A 7,047-nucleotide genomic window follows, 5' to 3' on the forward strand; every position below is an offset into this window, starting at 1 on the left:
TTTAGATCGGGTGGCGACTCACGCCACCTTGCCATAAAGTTAAGTACTATCACTATGTATTGAGGGATTGCATTTCACTCGTGCCTTGATTGTAGCCACCAATTGGTTAGCCTCCTCCTGGCTATTTCTACTTGTTTAAAGCCTATTTTGCCTTCATTGTCCCTAAACCCCAATGCTTTGAAAAATTCTGCGCCATTATCTTGGACTGTAGGGTGAAGCCCTTTACAGAACATTATCAAATGTTCAGCCATTTCCTCCTCCTCTCCACACGCACTACGTAACGTGTCTGTGCCTTCGTATTTGGCTCGGTACGTCTTGGTCCGCAATACTCCCGTCCTGGCCTCAAACAGCAGAGAACTACCCCGAGAATTATCGTAGACCTTTTCTTTTGCAATTTCCTGCTTGAAAGTTCGGTAGGTCTCCAGTGATGATTTCGTAAGCATCCCCATTTTCCACATGTCCCTCTCTGTTTCCTTCACCTTCTTCTTAAACGATGTTTCCTTTTGGCTTGGTATTCTGCTGTTGTCTAAATACTTGCTTGACAATTTTCGAGTTCGCTTCCTCCATTTAGTATCAACATTCTTCATGTACAAGTAGCTGAAAACTTTGCTAGCCCAACGCTCCTCTCCCATTTTTCTCAATCGCTCCTCAAATTCTATCTTGCTGCTAGCTTTCCTGCCCGCGAACGATGTCCATCCCATGTCACCCTGTACCCCTTGATTTGGGGTATTCCCGTGTGCTCCCAAAGCAAGCCTACCTATGCCACGTTGTTTAATTTCCAATCTTGCTTGAACTTCTGACCTCATGCACAAGACCGCATTGCCGAACGTCAAACCTGGAACCATTACCCCTTTCCAAATCCCTCTCACAACGTCATACCTATTGTAGTTCCACAGTGCCCTATTTTTCATTACAGCTGCATTCCTGTTGCCCTTAGTAATTACGTATCTTTCGTGCTCCCTTAGGTACTCAGCCCCGTTGTTTATCCATACGCCCAGATATTTGTATTTATCCACTATCTCCAGCGTGACTTCCTGTATCTTATGCTCACTGCCTTCATTATCATTAAGAATCATTATTGCCGATTTTTCCCTAATGAACTTCAAATTTAACCTATCTCCTTCATTACCGCAGATGTCTATCAATCCCTGCAGATCTTCCTTGTTGTCGGCCATTAATACTATATCATCTACATACATCAATGCCGGTAATGACTGTTCAAAGTGTTTTCCTTGCTTGGCAAAAGAGAGGCCGAAGCCGAGTCTACTCCCCTCTAATTTAGCTTCTAATCCTTGTAGATACAGCATAAATAACAGAGGTGACAAGGGACACCCCTGTCGAAGCCTGCGTTGTATCTCTATAGGATCGGATACCTGTTTTTCCCATTTTATAACTACCCTGTTGCTTGTATAGATGTCCTTTAAAAGATTAGTTATTCCATCTTCCACATCTAGTGTGTCCAGTATTCCCCACAAGTCTTCTTGAATCACACTATCGTAAGCTCCCTTGATATCTAGAAATGCCAGCCACAGGGGCCTGTGTTCTTTTTCCACTATTTCAATACACTGCGTCAATGAGAACAGATTATCCTCCAACCTCCTTCGTTTATGGAACCCTTTTTTCTGTAGTTCCCCCAGCACCCCCTCATTCTCCACCCATGTCTGTAGTCTTTCCTTTACTATCTGCATTACCAGCCTGTAAACTACTGATGTCACTGTTATAGGGTGGTAATTGTTTATATCAGCTTTGTCCCCGTTTCCTTTATAGATCATGCTCATCCGGCTTAGTTTCTACCCATGGGGGGCTTCACCATCCACTATTGCTTTGCTCGCTGCTTCTCTTAATGTTTGCTTAGAGTTTGGACCTAATTTCTTTATTAGCATAATTGGGATGCCATCAGGGCCTGTTGATGTGCTATTAGGAACCCTCTTCTCTGCCCTTTCCCACTCTCGTTGTCCCAGTGGAGCCACTGCGCTAATTGGTCTATCCTCATCCGTTAGGGTCTGAGTCTGAGTCTGAGTCTGAGTCTTTATTCCAGACATGCATACAAAAAAATATATATATACATGGCTGAGGAGGAGGGAAAAAAAGCCGCACAGTCGCGGCTTGCTTCCTGGTGCATGCATCGCTTCCTTGTTGTTTAAATTTTTCTGTCATCATTGTTCTTATAAATTCCATTGCCTCATCCCCTTCTAGCCTAACCCCTTACACTGCAGTTATAAACCTCTGTTCCATGCTTGTCTTATTACTCAGAGAATTGTGATGGTTCCAAAACTTTGCAGCCACCTTTCTATCTTTTTTGTTTACTTCCGCCATCCATTGGGCCCCCTTTCTTCTAATCTTTTCATTGATCAGATTGGAAGCTTCCCTTCTGCAGCTCAAAAAGTTACCCCATTTTCTTTCGACATCATCTTCCGGTTCACCCCTCTGTTTAGCATGCCTGTGTTCTCTGGAGGCTTCCTGACGTCTTACTATGGCTCTCTTAACTTCCTCATCGCACCAGCTCTTGGGTTTGTGTCTCCTTTTCCCGGTTGACTTGACTCGTACCTTAGCAAGCTCCAACTCAAACAGTCCAGTTAGATTTGTGCACGTCCACACTGTTTTAGTACCCTCGGTGATTACTTTCTACCCAAGCTTCTGGAGCCATATTCATCTATGTTCATCACCCTTACATCCTATGTGACATCAGTGCGTAATCTATCATCAACTGCAGCCTTCCCACCTCCCATGTTATCTGCCCTTTGCACTTCTCGGGACTGTTGCAAATGATTAAATCATGCCTTTCACACATATCCATCAGCATTCTGCCTGTTGGGTCAGTATTTCCATCCATGTCTTCTATGTGCGCATTCATATCTGTTGTATTCAGCATGTGCGTTATCATCTGATAGCCCTAGGCATGCGCAGATGCACGCGCACGCGCCTTATCATGTCAGCTAACATCTGGGTATATTAACCATCACGGACTAAGAATAAACAGAGTTTTGAGGTACTGGGTCGGTGTAGTTACTTCGCGACCCTGCGGCTCTCCGACGTAGTTCGGCAGAGCATGGCGGCGGATACCACAGTTGGCGACGAGTGGTGAAGTGACCGAAAGCTGAAGCAATGAGCCTGCACGAACCGCCCGAGTTCCTGCCGACGCCCGGGAAGCCTACCCTTCCGTGGACGCAGTGGCACCGCCTTTTCAAGAATTATCTCCTGGCATCGGGGAGCGACGTCCACTCATCTGCTCGCCGTAAAGCTTTGCTGTTGCACTGCTTGGGGGTGGAAGGCCAGCGATTGTACTACGCATTACCGCATACAGCGGGAAAAGAAGAAAGCGGCCCGAGCGACGAGTACGATGCAGCGGTGGCTACGTTGGACGCCTACTTTACTGCTAAAACGAACATCGTCGTGGAACGGCACTGGTTCGGACAGCGCACCCAACTGCCTGGGGAGACCGCAGCAGCATTCGTCACGGCACTGCGCGAGTTGGCATTGTCCTGCAACTTTGGGGAGCAAACTGACGACTTCATTCGTGACCAGCTTGTAGCGAAAACGAGCAACCATGTTCTTCGGGAACGCCTACTTCTGGAAGGAACTTCGCTTACGCTTGAACGTGCACTGACTATCTCGAACAACATTGAAGAAGCCACGAAATACTCACTTGAGCTACAGTCATCAGCCGCGAGCATCCAAAAGGTGGATAAACATCAGATGCCAGCCCGTACAGAAGCACGAATGCCGTCTTCGCAGCACAAAGCGCGTTTTCGTTGCGGGTCTTCTCGGCTTCTCGCAGATTCCAAAACATGCAAGGCGCGGGATAAAACATGCAGTAAATGCGGCAAACGGGGACATTTCCAGCGTGTATGTCGGAGCGGCATGCCAGACGAGCGGGCACTAGCTGTCCGAGAGGTCGATACCTGCAATATATCCGAAGACCTCAACGTGTTGCTTCTCGCCCGGCAGAAAAAAGCAGCAATACATGTGGACACCCTCGTGCAGGACGTGCCCGTACGTCTCCTGGTAGACACAGGCTCTGCTGTCTCGATTCTGTCGGCCGTCACGTATTCGAGGTTGAAATGCCCTCCGGTGCAGCCGACCTCAGCGGCACTGTACGATTTTTCTCGCCGCAGAATAAGCACTGAGGGGTGTCTTACAGCGCCAGTCTTCTTCCAAGGTCGGCACGCCGACATACTTTTCTACGTCGTCAAAGGCGGTACGGACATCTTCGGTATCGACGCTATCGAAGCCCTGCGGCTGCACATCAATGGTATGTCACTTCAATGCACTAACATTACGCAAGCGCCACAAGGCCTTGATCCTGAGCTTTTCTCCGAATTTTCAACCTTGTTCGATGGAAAGTTAGGGCTAGCCGCAAATTTCATTCACAAGGTCAAGATAAGACAAGGGGTCACGCCTGTCGCTGCTAAGTTACGCCGTTTGCCATTTTCAGTGCGAGACGCGGTGCGTGAAGAGCTGCAGCGCCTTGAGCAGAATGATGTGATAGAAAAGGTGGATGCCTCAGAATGGGTATCACCAATCGTAGTAGTGGCAAAGAAAAATGGCAAGATAAGAATTTGTGTCGACCTACGCGAACCGAACAAAGCGGTTGTCATTGACAAATTTCCGTTGCCTCACACGGAAGAACTGCTGCACAAACTTCACGGTGCAAAGTATTTTTCCAAGATTGATTTAGCAGCCGCATACCACCAAGTCCTGCTAAGTCCTGAAAGTAGAGAATTGACTACCTTCATAACCGATAGTGGATTGTACCGATTCAAACGCGTCTGCTTTGGCCTTGCATCGGCACCGTCTGCTTTTCAGAAAATGATGGTCACTATCCTGCAGAAGTGCAAAAATACTTTGTGCTACATAGATGACGTGATTGTGTTTGGTAGCACGCCTGAGGAGCATTTCAAGAACCTGAAGCAAGTGTTGCACCTGATTGCAAAGTCGGGATTGAAGCTGAATGACAAATGCATTTTCAATGTTCAAGAAATAGAATTCCTTGGGCACATGATAAGTCACCAGGGTATACGGCCGCTACAAAGCAACATTGACGCCATCAAGGCTGCACCAGCACCAACGGATATCAGTACCCTGCGCTCATTCTTAGGAATGGTTGGCTATTACGCAAAGTTCGTACCCGACTATGCAGTGCTTGTTGAGCCTCTTCGTGAGCTCTTACGCAAGAATTCCACGTTCACTTGGAATCCTGCCAGACAAGCTTGTTTCGAGCAGCTGAAAAGTACCTTGTCCACAAGATGTTTACAGCTTTTTGACCCTGTGGGTGACATTATCGTTACCACAGACGCCTCATCCATCGGGCTAGGAGCAGTGTTGCAACAGACAAGAAATGATGAGCTAGTAACGATTTCATTTGCTTCTCGCAGGCTTACTCCACAGGAACAGAAGTACTCCGTTGGGGAACTGGAAGCCCTTGCATGCTTGTGGGCATGCGAACACTGGAGAGTCTACCTTTGGGGCCGTCCATTCACTCTGCGCACCGACCACCAGGCTCTGACTACACTCCTAAGTACAAAGGGAGTAGGTCGCCGTCCGTTCCGAATAGCAAGGTGGCACACAAGACTAGTGGCATACAACTTCACAATTGAATTCCAAAAGGGTGACAAGAATACGGTTGCTGACGCTCTTTCAAGGATGCCTCTCCCAGTTCAAGTGGAGGAGGAAGAGACTGGGGAGACCGTTTGTGTGGTCTCACCATGCGTTACCCATGGGGAGTTTGTCGCTGAAACAATGCAAGACCAGCTGCTGCAACAGATCATGAAGTGGGTGACTTCGACATGGCCTGCAGTGAAGACGTTGCCTGCCGATGCAGTTCCATTCTACAGGGTGCGGACTGAGCTCTCAGTCGGAGACCTCCTACTTCGTGGAGACAAGTTCGTCGCACCTTCATCTCTCGTAGGACGGCTACTTGACGCAGCCCACGAGTCTCACCCAGGAATAACAAGGACAAAACAGCGACTACGTGAGCAATACTGGTGGCCTGCTATGTGCAAACAAGTAGAACAGTTGATTGCATCTTGTGGTGTATGCCAATCAGTTGACAAGTCTGCAAAACCAGTGACACCACCATTGCAGCCAGTTGCATTCCCGTCGGCACCATGGCAGAAGCTAGGAATTGATATTGTGGGTCCTTTTGCGAACGTGTCTGCAGATTGTCGTTTCGCGATTACGGCCATTGACTACTTCAGCAAGTGGCCAGAGGTTTGCTTCGCTGCGAGAGTGACTGCTACAACAGTTATTTCCTTTCTACGAAGTATTTTTAGCAGGGAAGGATACCCAGACGAGATTGTGAGTGACCATGGTCCTCAGTTTACAGCCTGCGAGTTCGACAGTTTTCTCAAGGAACGGGGCATCACCCATACGTATTCGGCAGTCTACCACCCGCAAGCGAACAGCCAAGTGGAAAGATTTAACCGGGTGCTCAAAGAGTATGTTCAGGTCTGCACGCGTGAACGTCGGTCTCTCAAGGAAGCCATCACCAAATATCTAGGAGTTTACCGTTTCACGCCGCATGCCACTACAGGAGTGAAGCCTTCCGTTCTCCTGCACGGCCGCCATCCCAGAACTAAACTGGATCTAGTAGGAGCGCCAGGTAAACAGTTCTTTCAAGACCCACATGCAGCAATGGAGGCCGTCCGCAGCAGGGTAAAGCAAAAGCAACAAGCAAGTAAGACCTACACCGACCGTCGACGAGCTGCAAAGCAGTCTCCGTTAACAACAGGTCAACCGGTACGAATCAGGCTGCCAGATCATGTACCTAAGGGTGCTGCGAGTTACTCAAGCCCGTTCACAATCATTGACCAATGTGGCCAAGACACTTACAAACTAAGTGATCGTCGCACCTGGAATCGGAATCGGCTAGTACCCTGCCCTCGGCCTGCTACTCCTGTAGAATCTTCCTGTTGTGACTCGCCAAACGATTCCGATGATGCAGCCGTCAAACCTTGGAGCCCCAGTTTCAAGGGACCTTCCAGAACTGAGGCGGTCGACGAGGCTAAGAAGACCACCGTCGTGGTTAAAAGACTATGAACGACATTG

At 48.4% G+C, this 7,047-nt stretch overlaps 1 pseudogene; it reads left to right on the top strand.

Annotated features, from left to right (window-relative positions):
• The first annotated feature begins 3,105 nt into the window (after nt 1–3,105).
• LOC125757005 (uncharacterized) lies at nt 3,106–3,607 on the top strand (annotated as a pseudogene).
• The last annotated feature ends 3,440 nt before the right edge of the window (nt 3,608–7,047 follow it).

Source organism: Rhipicephalus sanguineus, chromosome 1, assembly GCF_013339695.2.
Source record: "Rhipicephalus sanguineus isolate Rsan-2018 chromosome 1, BIME_Rsan_1.4, whole genome shotgun sequence".
Taxonomy (NCBI): Eukaryota; Metazoa; Arthropoda; class Arachnida; order Ixodida; family Ixodidae; genus Rhipicephalus; species Rhipicephalus sanguineus.